This window comes from Sitophilus oryzae, unplaced genomic scaffold, assembly GCF_002938485.1.
Source record: "Sitophilus oryzae breed Bouriz unplaced genomic scaffold, Soryzae_2.0 scaffold_1324_pilon_pilon, whole genome shotgun sequence".
NCBI lineage: Eukaryota > Metazoa > Arthropoda > Insecta > Coleoptera > Curculionidae > Sitophilus > Sitophilus oryzae.
The window spans coordinates 1003-14207 of record NW_022145976.1 but is presented as its reverse complement, the minus strand read 5'-3'; the positions used below and the strand labels follow the sequence as shown (position 1 = coordinate 14207).

At 31.3% G+C, this 13205-nt stretch overlaps 2 long non-coding RNA genes across 2 annotated transcripts; both read left to right on the top strand.

Annotated features, from left to right (window-relative positions):
• The first annotated feature begins 396 nt into the window (after positions 1-396).
• LOC115875126 lies at positions 397-9279 on the top strand. Its single transcript, XR_004048973.1, has 4 exons — positions 397-407; positions 4995-4999; positions 8147-8333; positions 9146-9279. It is a non-coding gene; the product is annotated as an uncharacterized LOC115875126 (long non-coding RNA).
• Positions 9280-11487: 2208 nt separating this feature from the next.
• On the top strand, positions 11488-12929 carry LOC115875125. The gene is made up of 3 exons (XR_004048972.1): positions 11488-11723; positions 11774-12556; positions 12854-12929. It is a non-coding gene; the product is annotated as an uncharacterized LOC115875125 (long non-coding RNA).
• The last annotated feature ends 276 nt before the right edge of the window (positions 12930-13205 follow it).

The window sequence follows — 13205 nt, the reverse complement described above, 5'->3', positions numbered from 1 at the left end:
GCACAAAGGTTAAACGTCCGCCTCACAATGTAGTCACAGTATAGCATTTACGTATACACAAAGTAAGGGATACACAGTGTGCCGTAGGATACACAGTGCTTGTGTATTACGTTTAAACTATGTTTACACATTGCAGTTGTGACTATCGCGTGTATACGTATGTATTTTGCTTCGTATATACATCTTGTGCTAGATAAAACTACTCCTTATGAACGAATTTAGAAAATAATACAAGTTTTGATGCCTAACTTTTCGTTATTTTTAAGAAATATTTATTCAATGATACCAATTATATCTTTTTAGAACGAAAATTAGGAAGGCAAAACTTTGTATTTTCCAAAAGTATCTCGATCGTAAGTTCAAGGGAAGTAGCCTTAAAATTGTTCCATTTTTGTTTTGTATTAAATGTACCATTTTTCTTCCATAAAATGCAAGTGGTTAAAAAATAAAATTCTTATATTTCTTTATATCATGGAACGCAATAGCGCAAATAACACAATAATAATAATTATTTACACTGCAGAAACCAGAAGTAAGAAAACACTGTAAAAGAACAGAATTTGTATCAAAATGTATTAAAAATATAAGTACCTAGTATAACAACATACTAAAATGGTAAACACTGGTATATCGCCACGATTTGGTGGACCTCGTTTAGTCATTTTTTTCTCATTTTTTCCCTCGAAGCAGTTGGTTTGGTTTGGTTTAGCATATTCATCGAGCACTCTGTTGGACTTTGTTGTATTTTATTTCCAGATTAACAATCTCACCCTTAAATTTTATATGAAACTGATTATTGAATATTAAACATATCTGTATATTGATGCATCAATAACTTACCGAATATCAGTGTAAGAAGTTCTTGGAGTGTTTAAATCTTTCTTTCTCTGGTCCATTTAGATTTTTATTATTTCCAAATTAAAAAAATATATTGCAGAGCTAACTCAGCTAACCTCATTATCATTATACAAGAATATTTGGAGTTTTCATTCATTGAGTCAAAATTTGGTAAATTGGGTATCGATTAAGGGAAGAATCGCTGCTATAATAATAATACTCTTAGGAAGGTGTAACAAAGTAATTAAAAACGTGTACTTACCTTAAAATCTCTTTTAAACTACACACAAACAGAACATTTATATAGAGCTTCCGAATGATAAAACAATAATGGCTGCTAACACATACCACTCCTAGAAAGGAGAAAGGAGAAAGGACACATAAGATACACTTGGTCGGTGTAGCTACGCTGAGGCTATCCGCGCATGCGCACACCTTCATTTCATGCTACAATGTAGACACAACAGTACACTATTACAAAGTGTCTATATAGATATTTATATTATGTGTATACGTCACATTTTTACAAAGTGTGTACTATAGGCACAACTATGATACGAAGTATCACACATACATATGACTTATACATTGTATCTCTCATATACCGACGTCAGATTTCATCATTTTAATAATTATTTGTCACGTTACAAAAAACTCTTTAGAATCTTGAGTGCATACGGTATACAACTAGTAAACACTGTATCACACAATTCTATCAATATAAACCTGCATGTATCTCATATGTATATGTTAGAACTAGATGCACACTTAGGTTCACTTTAACATATGTTGTTTCTCATGTGTCTCCCTTGTAGAAATGTAATTTCATTTGGACGTGCTATATGGGATATGCTCCCAAAATTTCATTTCCATATAAACTACCGTTCTTGTATGTGAGGCGCCACACTGTAGAAATACACATTTACAGTAGAACGAAGAGTGTAAAAAACAATATGAGGTATGCAATTTAAGTTGGGATTATTTTTGGTCTTATACCAGATATTTACAGACATCTAGTAGACACCAAAACACTTGCCTAGAACTTAAAATTAAAGAGCTTAAAGTGTTTATTGTAGTCGTGGCATTGAAGATTCATTATGTATCCTTGTAATGTGTGCTTACCTCAACGAGATCTTCTAAAGGTTTATTCAAACAGGTTATTCATTTCATCTCTTAGTCCCCTTCAGTCAACCTCTGTGACAGATTTTCATACATATCAGTCAGAAATCGATTCTAGTTTGTTGTGGTGGTTTTCCTGAAAATTAATTGATTATTAATTTGACAGACAACAAAATAAACTATGATTACTGTAGCAATTGATGAAGAAAATGATCCTGTATACGTAGTGGTAACGTGAATTAGAATTAGATGAGCATATTACTGAATTATTTTACAATTTGAGCTATATAATAGGTTAAGAAATAATGATGTATTCGATCAGTCTAAATCAACCAATTAGAGACACACATGGAGTTAAAATCATAGACTAAAAAAATATTTTTGTCAATGCTTCTACTAAAGAAACCGGAAGAACTGGATATGATAATACCGGGTGTTTCTCAAAAGTGGCTGATTCCTATAACTTTTATACTTTTTCAGGTAAAAAAACGATATTTGGTATATTAGTATATGAAATAAATTAGGATTGATTGACATATTCAGTTGTTTTCGGTCACTTCCTGTTTCACCAGAAATGACTATTACTTTTTATTTTTAAATGGCACCCAGGGATCGGAAATCTACATGTTACTCTTAAAAACTACATAAACTACATTACATGTAGTTAATGTAGTTTATGTAGAGGGTGTAGTTTATGTAACCTAAGTATGTAACTTTTAAATATCAAAGGTTTGAGGCAGGTTTGAGGTGAGGTTATAATAAATTGAAGCTAGAAAACACATAATGTGTCTAAATGTTTTGAGTTTTCGTATTTTATAATAATTTTAATATTTGTGTTATTCATTAAATTCTGTTCTTTTATGATTTGGTAATTCTTTAATTAAATAAAAAGCCTATGCATTACATGTTCCTATCAAAATAAACATTTTTATTTATAGTATGTTTTTTATATCATAATATCAATACGTAGTTCATTAACGTAGATTTCATGTAGTTAATGAACGGGAAAAGACGTAATTTTTGAAGAAAAACTACACGTAGTTAACCAGATAAATTACCTTTTAATTAACTACTTCCGAACCCTGATGGCACCCTCGGTATTTTTTTACTTTATTCGATAGAAAATGACACGCTGAATAGAATGACATATCATAATATGTCAGCTTTTAACATTCTCGCTCAAAAAAAAATCGTATTTTAAATTTCAATCTAGAGTGCCATGGCTGTGTTAAAAACATTACTTTTTAATCAAGGAGCCTTAAGGAAGCAAATAAATACCAAGGGCGTCATTTATAAATCAAAATTTGTATTATTTTCCTGTGGAACAGGAAGTGACCGAAAAGAATTGAATACGTCAATCAATACTAATTTATGTCATATACTAATACACCAAAATTCGTTTTTTTTATCTGGAAAAAAAAAGTTATAAGGGTGAGCCACTTTTGAGACGCACCCAGTATAGTATCCTACCACAGATTATACAGATTATAATCTTTGTTTTTTCTTTATTGTTTTTCGTGGTTCCAATTTTCGGAATCGGGCACTAGTTAGGTGACTAGTTTGCGCACATAGCACGCCCACTTATGGCCTCTAAAAATTGTGCACAGCGCCTGACCGGCACAGCTATTAAAGAGATATCGGAAGCGAATAGCGTCATTCAGTATTTACGCGTACCTTATCAACTATGGTTACGATATGCGCGAATTGCGCGAGTCAATTTTTAACGCAACACCCGCTAATAAACGTTACCGCCTGACGTAATTTGCGGATCAATTACGCCAGGCGCTCTTTCTAAATAACCTCTGATAACGTTTAAAAAATTGCTTAAATGGGCATGTGCGGGTATTTGACAACCGAGGCCAGCCGGCGAGATCTTTTATTATAGGTTATGTTTGAATTGTTTTGAATTTAGTTTTATTAGGTAGTTTGATATTTAATTAGCTGGGATTAGTTTGATTAAATAAATATGGCTCAAAATATGGATTACACCTCTTCCAATACTAAGAACCTATAAAGAGTCTTAGATTTACAGCAGATGACGACTTAGCCCTTCTAAGGGAATTTGTTGCTTGTTGCCTAAACCCACTGGCAGACGTTGAACAATAAGCACTGGAAATAAGCACTTCAGCCCTTTAGTTTTAAAATACCTAGTAAACAAAACAATTTCAAAGTTTTAAATTCAAAGTTAGGTTAAGTTTAAATAGCGGACGCGACGCGATCAAAATTCTTTCCGATCCGATAACATAAATGAAGAGAATTAATACTACTTCACGTAAAGGAAATAACATCTGGCTTTATTAACGTCCATGCACGCTATTGAGTTTAGCGATATCTCTCTATTACGCTGTTTGTTATTTTACGCGAGTTTATTTTTGCGCACAGGAAATTGACTCGTTTGCACATCGTCATAAAAAACAATTTTTCGACACGAATTAGGGTTAAGATTTTTATCTGTATACATATAGGATACCAAATCAGCAATCCCTACAAATGTGCCGATAATATAGTTTATATCCAAACTAATAAAAAAATTAACGAAAATGTTTATATTACAAATTATACATCAAACTAATTTATTAATTGATTAAAACATTTATTTTTTTTTTTTTTTTTTTTGTTTTATTTTTCGTTGGTTGTCGAGATCTCAAACTGGCCTACTTAACTTCCATATTAGGTTATATCACAACAAAAAACCCCGCCTAAAATAAATTGAAAAATATATAAATCACACCTGTATTACGCTTATTAAAGCTGACACACCTTTGCGAATAGTTTTCGGGAAAAATAAAACAAAAATTCGATTCATCGGAACGCTGAGGACTCTTCCAACTATGTGACAGTTGTTTAAAATTCATTACATAAATATAAATAAATATACACACACCGACTATGTTTTGGCCCTGTACCAACACACTCACAACTCGGGCACTTTAAATTTAAATCGCAATCTTTACCTCAAGAACATATTCCATTGAAAGTTTGACCGTCTAATATCCAGGTTAAAATAATTGCAAATTTTTGTTTTAAAGTGTATTAAGTAAACGTAAGTTTTTATGTATTTATTAATTTAAAATTACTTTGTGTTTTATATCTCTATTTTCTGTGCACGATAATATTTTTTAATGTAGAATGACAAGGAATGATGCGTTTTAAAATGTTGTTTTCATGTTTTGGATATTTTCCATACACAATCCAAAACTATAAAATATTAATATGTTTATTAAAGGGGTATTAAAAAATATGTTTGTAAATATTTGTAGATTTAAATGATATTTTCATTGCAAAATATATGCTTATTTTAGAATTTTAGGATTCTTTTATACTAGATTACAAAATTCTTTTTTCAAAAGCCTAGAGAATCACGAAATTAGTGGAATAAATTAGTGGTTTCAACTATTTCATATTTAAAAGTTTAAGGTCATTAGATTTAAGATCAAAAACTACTTCTCGCAAATTTTGAAGTATAATTATTGGCTAAATTTAAAAACTTTTTTACTACATTGAAAATTAGTACAACATTTTCGTCGTTCCACAATTCTTACACTGAAATTAGAGGAACAAACTTCAACGTTAATAATTAAAAACACAAATTTGTGTAAAAGTAAAAGTGTTTTGGTGTATTGTGGTGATTTAGTGTTTTATTTTTTTTTAGTGCAAATATTTTCAAGGGGCTGGTAAAATATCGATAAAGAAACATATTTCTAGCTAAAATTTGAGCGCCACTGGATCTTTTCTGGATTTTTTCTTATAAATTTAATCTACTACCTATGTTGCTAAATTATCAAAAAAAATTATGTTTTTAACCAAAAACTAAAAGAAATCCCAATAAATTTTCTAAAAAAATCCAAATTTTGAAAAAAATTTTTTGTGAAAAAATAAAAAATAACTTTATTTTACTTTAAAAATAATAATAATAAGCTCCCGTATATAGCGTTTAACGCCTTGGGAGTAACAAAGGTACAGCTTGCCATGCTAAGAACCGTTGGGTATACAAGGAAGATAATATTGCATTGCGCTTCAACCGCCTATTATTACCTGAAGATTGTGAATCCCAAGTACTCATTTAAGGCTAGGTCGACCTAGGTACCCAAACGCTATTTTTATTTTAATAAAAAAATCATTTGATGAAATCGAGTGTAGGATTCAGACACAACCTTGAGATTGGTAGACGAGAGCATGTACTTCTACGCCACCGGACACCTACTTTAAAATTAAAAAAAATTTGGTTAAGTTCTGAGAACCACTGGATCTTTTCTTGGGTTTCTTTCTTGTAAATTTAATCTACTATTTGTGTTGTGCCATTTTATGTTTTTCAACTAAAAATTTAAAATATTTCCAAATCTGTTGTCGAAAAAAAACCTCATAAACGTGTTTCTGGGATCAAAATATACTACCTCTAAAATGTTGCACTTATTTAAGGCTCATCCTGTATTTATACAGGGTGTCCCAAAAATAAGTGTCAAATATTACAAGGGAGTGAATCTGACCAAAAGAAATATTTTCTCTTGCCGTTTTCAAATAAGTCCAAAAATAACCAGTTATTTTATTTTGAAAATTTCCCAAAAGATCATTTTGCATAACATTTGAGAACCACTGGATATTTCTGGATTTTCTTTCATGTAAATTTAGCTACTACCTATGTTGCCATATTATCAAAGTATGTTTTTAAGTTAAAATTAAAAAAAAAAATTCAGAAATATTTTTTAAAAATACCTAAAAAAAATAAAAAAAAAAAAAAAAAAAATATTTACTTATTTTAAAAAATACACTTATTGCAGGACCCTGTATAATACAAAAGTGTAAAAATATTAATATATTTAGTATCCAGTATTAAAATAAATTGGTAAATATTTGTAAGATAGTAAAAAGTATCGTTTCTATTGCAATTTATGCTTATTTTTAGAGAAATTTGCGGTCTTTTTACCCAGATTAGGTGGTTTAAGTTATAAGTTATTAGTCAATAGAAATTAAAAAGCAATGTATCATCCAGAACTGTCAAAAAGTTTCCCGCTTCTAAATATAAACCTAATATAACATTAACAACTTCTGAACATTTTAAAGTGAGAAAAAAACAGGCTGGGTTTTACCTTTTTCGGCACATATGCTGGTTGATTTTTTCTAATCTAATAAAGTTTGATGGATTATTCCGATATGTCAATAAAAATGACATCCAGAAAATATATTACATCTGTGGAGAAAGTAATGAACCAACACACTTATGTACATTTTATTTTGTTGTTAAATATTTTTATATATTATTTGGTTTATATCTTAAAACGAGGAATTAGGTATACTAAGAAGTTTTGCTGTTAAATGTTCCCTCAACTGTAGTAAATACATTATTTAAACTTAGTTTCAAAAAGGCGATAAGTGTCATTCGATAGTTTAAATTACATTTTATTGATGGACTCGGATACACCAAATATACAGGAGTCTTAAATAAATACAAAATATTTTTAGGGGTGATATATCTCAAACCTATGAACTCGTCTGTTTTTTGTAAAAATGTTAAAATCATACATTTTCTGTAATGTGTGTCAATTCCTGTATATTTTAGAAAACTTTTTAAGTGCCTGTTCACCGCAAATTTTCCAACGGTATAATTTCTTAATCTTGGATAGTACCATGGTTACAACACTAAAAAGGATGCAAATACAGAAAAAATTCGGTGACTAAAACTTTTTAAAAATAAATATATTTTTTTAATTTTAAACTCTAATTACTCGGTTATTTTGGACTTATTTGAAAAGCGGTAAAGAGAAAATATGTCTCTTTTATCTACCAGCCCTGAAAATATTTGCACTTATTTAAGACGCACCCTGTATAATTTTTATGAACGGAATATTAAAAATAATAACCATTAATAAAACGATAGAATTATACAATTATTTTTATGTAATATATGATATTATGAAACTATGACCACATATAACTATGTCTGAAGCTAACTATATCTGAAGAGACATATTCAAATGTTTCACCCGGAGTGCTAAAAACAAGTTATACTACACATCACAGATCATATATTTTGGCTTTATTTAAACTACTTTAAGAACTGAGATATAGAAGAGAACATATATGATTTTTATAATGTTTTAGACGTCTAATCATTGAATTGATAATTATTATATATAGTAACTAATATAAAGACCTATTTTTTTAAGTAATTTTATTGTTTCTAAATTTTTAGAAAAATGCCTTTAGCCCTAAAATACGACCCTGTATTCGGTAGAGACTACTCTTATCTCGACGAGTACCGATACACACCTGACTATAGAGTACGAAAACCACTCGACTATTATTTTAATTGGCCATGGAGCTATCGCTATTGGTTCCAAAACCAGAGAGACCGCAGGCAATTGTATAAGCTTCTTCGTGTGAGTATTTTTAAAACAAATATGAACTAAGATTATGCCTCAATAAATTTTGATAAGTAATATTTTTAATTATAAAATATATTCTCAAATAAACTTATAATTTTTTAAAGAATTATAAAATGTGCATCATATCTCAAAAAATTGTGACCTTTTTATTTATATTTTCGTATGATCTTTTTAAAGAATATCGCAATAATATTTTAAAACAGAAATTCATTTGCACAATATATTAAACATATCACAATAAAAATATAATTAATTTAAAGCAGAATAATACTGATTGTACTAGTAACCAGAAAAAATAATTCTATATTTATGAAAATTTTGAAAGAAAGACATAATGAAAACAGGCACTTAAAGAAACTTATAATTATTATTTTAATTATATATTTATCTGCAATATACTTCTGAAGTAATTCATTTCTCTCTACTAAAACAGAAAAAAAATAGATTTAGTTCAACAGGAGATCTTTTGAACTTTAGTCCATAGATCTTCAGTTGAATTAAAGCTAATATTTTCTGTTTTATATCTAAAATTAAAATCATGTAGTAATTTAAAATCACTTGCCTCTATAGTCCATTTTCATTTAAACAATAAAATAAATACAAATACAATTTTATTAAATTTTCATTGAATATATTTTACGCTAGAATTCTAATTCTTCAGTTTCAAACTTTAAGAAAGATAACTTTCTAATATATTTTCAATACTCCTATGTATTTATCCAACTTTTTTGAGGTAACATTTTTTAAATATTAAGTTTTTAAGTAAATACAAAACGCATATTCAATATATTTTTTTGTTTTTTTAGCTGAGGGAACTCACATACATTGCCCAATAAGCCAACGAAATAAATTCTCAAGAAATTTGATTAAATTATTATTAATGCAATATAAATAAAATATATTTTTGTTATTTTTCTCTAATAAATAAAATAATAATTAATGTTGTTTATAATTTTTTCGATTTTTTCATGGCCAAATAAAATATATGGTTAAGTAAGTACCTTATCATATAATTAATAAAACACTTATTATATAGGGTTGTCCCAGTCGTATTCGGGAAACTTCGACAGTATATTCTGTAAAACAGTCTGACAGTTAAAAAGTTTATGTAAATTTTTGTCCTAGAATGCTTGGTTTCAGAGATACTGACTGCAGAAATTTTATTTTTATTTCGATTTTTTCCAAATAATTTCTGAAATAACGTAGATATATGGATGAACATTGCTGTCTGGGCGTTTTTTGACGTTAGAAATTTAATTTAGATGTCAATGGGACTCTAATTGAATTTTTTCTAGAATAAATTATGATAAAATAGTTTCTGTTGAAACTTCAAAACAAAAACATTTCCAAATTAACTGACAGTGATTTTTACTAAGAGATCTTTTTTAGATCAAAAAATGGCAAAACTGTATATTTTTTCACTTAGTAGTGTAATACAGGGACGAACAAGAAGTTATTACTTTTCAGAACATTTAAAAATACGTATTATTGATACCAATTAAACTTTTAGTTACGTAATCGAGGGCGCAATTTTTAAATTCATTGTAGCCAACTATGGATTACTGGGGGCCGGACTGACGAACTGGAACTTAAATTCCCTGCTGGGGATTGAGGTGGTAGTTCTGCTCTAAAAAATTTCAAGTTTCTACATTTATTTATTTATTTCCTAACATTGTCATTCGTTTGGTTAGGTTAGGTTAGGGTTTTTGGTTTAAATGAGTTGTTATACTTAGTTTAAAAATGTTTACCAGTAGTCCTTGCAGTCGAACATTGTTCTTTTTAGAACCTCTTTTAGTCCGAAGTATTGTATTGTATTTTGTATTTGACTAAGAGTGGGTCCCATAGGGGCCGCGAGGGCCTATTGTGGCTCAGTTTCTACAAGCTCTAATTTATAAGAGCGTCAAAGTTCATCCTCAAGACTCAGCCTCTTCATAGAGGCCGTTATGTCAGAGGGCGATATGTCTCCTAGGTCTGATAGGTCTAGCATGGGTTTGCCAAATATCTCAAACCTTGTCCTGCTCCCAGCGGGGCAGGTACACATAACGTGCTTCATTGTTTCATCATCTTCCATACAGAGTCGGCATTCGGCGTCTTCCACCAGTCCCGTCTTCTGTAGGTGAGATCTCAGCCGGCAGTGGCCCGTGTACACTGCAGTGAGCACAAGCGTTCCATTCCTACCGGCCTTTAGGAGTTCTCCTGTTCTATGTTTGGATGGCCCTGTTAGGATTTTCTTGGCATGCTCCATTCCGGGACTGTCATCCAGTCCCGGAACGTCGCACCCGTAACCCATTCACAGAGCCTGTGACTTGCGAGATTTTTAGGAACGCTAAGTGTCGGTTCTGGGCCCACGAATGGCGAGCCTGCACCAATTTTGGCGAGGGAATCAGCACGTTCATTTCCCTCTAGGCCGACATGTCCCGGTATCCATATTAGCGACACTTTATTCCTATCTCCCAGTATATTGAGTAGTTTCTTACAATGAAGAATCGTCATAGACGTGCTTTTCGTTGCCTCAAGTGCTTTCAGCGCGGCTTGACTATCGGAAAATATGCATATTGTTTTCCCGGTGTATTGCTGTTCTACCAGCAGTTGCACACAGGTTTCAATAGCATATAGCTCAGCTTGGAAAATCGTGGTGTGTTTTCCAAGACTGTGGTAGATCTCAGTCTTTGGACTGCTGCAGTAAATTTCTGCGCCAGATCCTTTTTCGTTTTTGGATCCGTCCGTGTACCAACACATTTCCGCATGTAATAAACCGTTTCCCGGCTTATCCCACTCGTTCCTATTCGGAAACAGGACGTTGTAGGTGCGCGTCAAGAGTTGGACTGGTGGTGTGAGATCCGAGACCATTCCCAGAATCCCATCCGACTGTAGTTCTTCTACTAGCCGGTTTTGTATGAACATGATTGTTCCTTGGCTTCCTCGTGCTATACTTAGAAACCTATATGTAGCCCATCTCGCCTCTCTTTCCAAAAGAATTTGAAGAGGAGGTAGATCGAGTAGGGTTTCCATAGCCTTTGACGGCGTGGAATGGAAGGCACCAGTCACCGCTAAGCATGCTTGTCGTTGTAGTTCGACAATTTATTCTTTGCCGTTGTTTGGTTGGCTTTCTGCCACCAGGCAACTGCGCCATACGTGATAATAGGTCTGATGGCCGTCACGTATAGCCAGTACATATTTTTGGGGTTTAATCCCCAGTTTCTACCACAAATTCGGCGGCATGCCCATAGAGCATAGCAAGCCTTTTTTGATGTTTTTTCCAGATGAGAGGTCCAGCTAAGTTTTTTGTCCAGGTTTAATCCTAGATACTTAACTTCCTCCGCAAACGGAATTGTCTCACCAAGAAGAATGGGCGGTTTCAGTTTGTCTGTTTTCCTTCTTCTGGTGAATGGTATGATCATGGTTTTCTGTGGGTTTACACTTAATTGTTCCAGTGTGCACCAGCCGTGAATTGCATCTAGGATTTCCTGTATTTTTGAGGAGATGTCCTCCTCTTTGTGTCCTTTTACTAGGATCACCAGGTCGTCCGCATATGCCTGTGCTTGAACCTCGTAGTCCGAAGTATACAAGATAGCTTAATAGCCGTAGAAAACTCAACTTTATTAGAATATTTTGAATGGGAAAACGGTAGTAATGACTTTTATGTGCCTTAAGTGCTGTTAAGAAGGTGAGTTTTGTTGATGTAAATAATAACTGTTTATATATTTATAATTCATTTATTTTTGTTTCCTAAAATATTTCGATTTAAAGAAAATATATTAAAGTGGGCAACGCTGTGCTGGTCAAAAAATAGGCGTTACTCAGAAATTATTTAGAAACAAACGAAATAAAAATGAAACGTCTACACCCTGTATCTTCAAAAGGGAGCAATTTAGGACATAATTTTATACAAACTTTTTGACTTATTTTTATCTGCAGAATACATTGCTGCAGTTATTCGATTATAATTCTTACCACCTTGTATATTAAAGTATTCTTCCTTTATAAAAAATAATTCAATCGAAACAGATATTTTAAAAATAGAAACAAAACAGAAAAATTAATCAAACTATCCTGTGACAAATGTGTTATTATAATGCCCAGAATTTTTTGAATAATAAGTAAACGTATCCTGGCACTATTCCAAAACAAAGCGAACATTGAGAAAATTTAAGCGAAACTCGAAAACATTCATTTGGTTTGTTCGGTGGTGTGCGGTTATTCAACAGACACAAAAAGTAAGTACAACCTTTTTTTTTTAATTATTTAACTTGTTTAGAAAGCCAATTTAATCATACGTCTTTAATTAAAACATTTCTCCAGGATTTTCAAGTTTAAACTCCAAATATAATTACTAATCCGTGTTTAATTAACTAGTTAAAATATTAAAATTAATGTTTAAGAAAGCTTTTTAAACTCTCTATTAGCCAATTAAATATTTCCCGAAATAAATTAGTTTTAATTAAAACAGTTATTTCATAAAAATAAACTTTATAAAATGTTAGTGAGTAATGTGAGCTGTGTTTATTTTTTAGCAATGCTTAAAGCCAGGTACAACCCCGTGTATGGAAACGAATATTACTTGGGGGATACTAGATCACATACCTGACTATAGAATCCATAGGTCTTCCATTTCTACGATTTCTGGCCTTACAGACTAAAAAATCACTTACAGAATAGACCATTCAGAAGATGGCTGACCACTCCAAGTTTAGTAAGTATACAATTATTCTTATTAGTTCTTTTTTTTTTATTCAGGGTGAGTCTTAAATAAGTGCAAATATTTTTAGAGGTATTATATTTCGACTCCAGAAACACGATTATAAGTTTTTTTTTTCGCGAAAAAAAAAATTGGAATTTTTGAAAAAAATTTGGATTTTTTTTTTA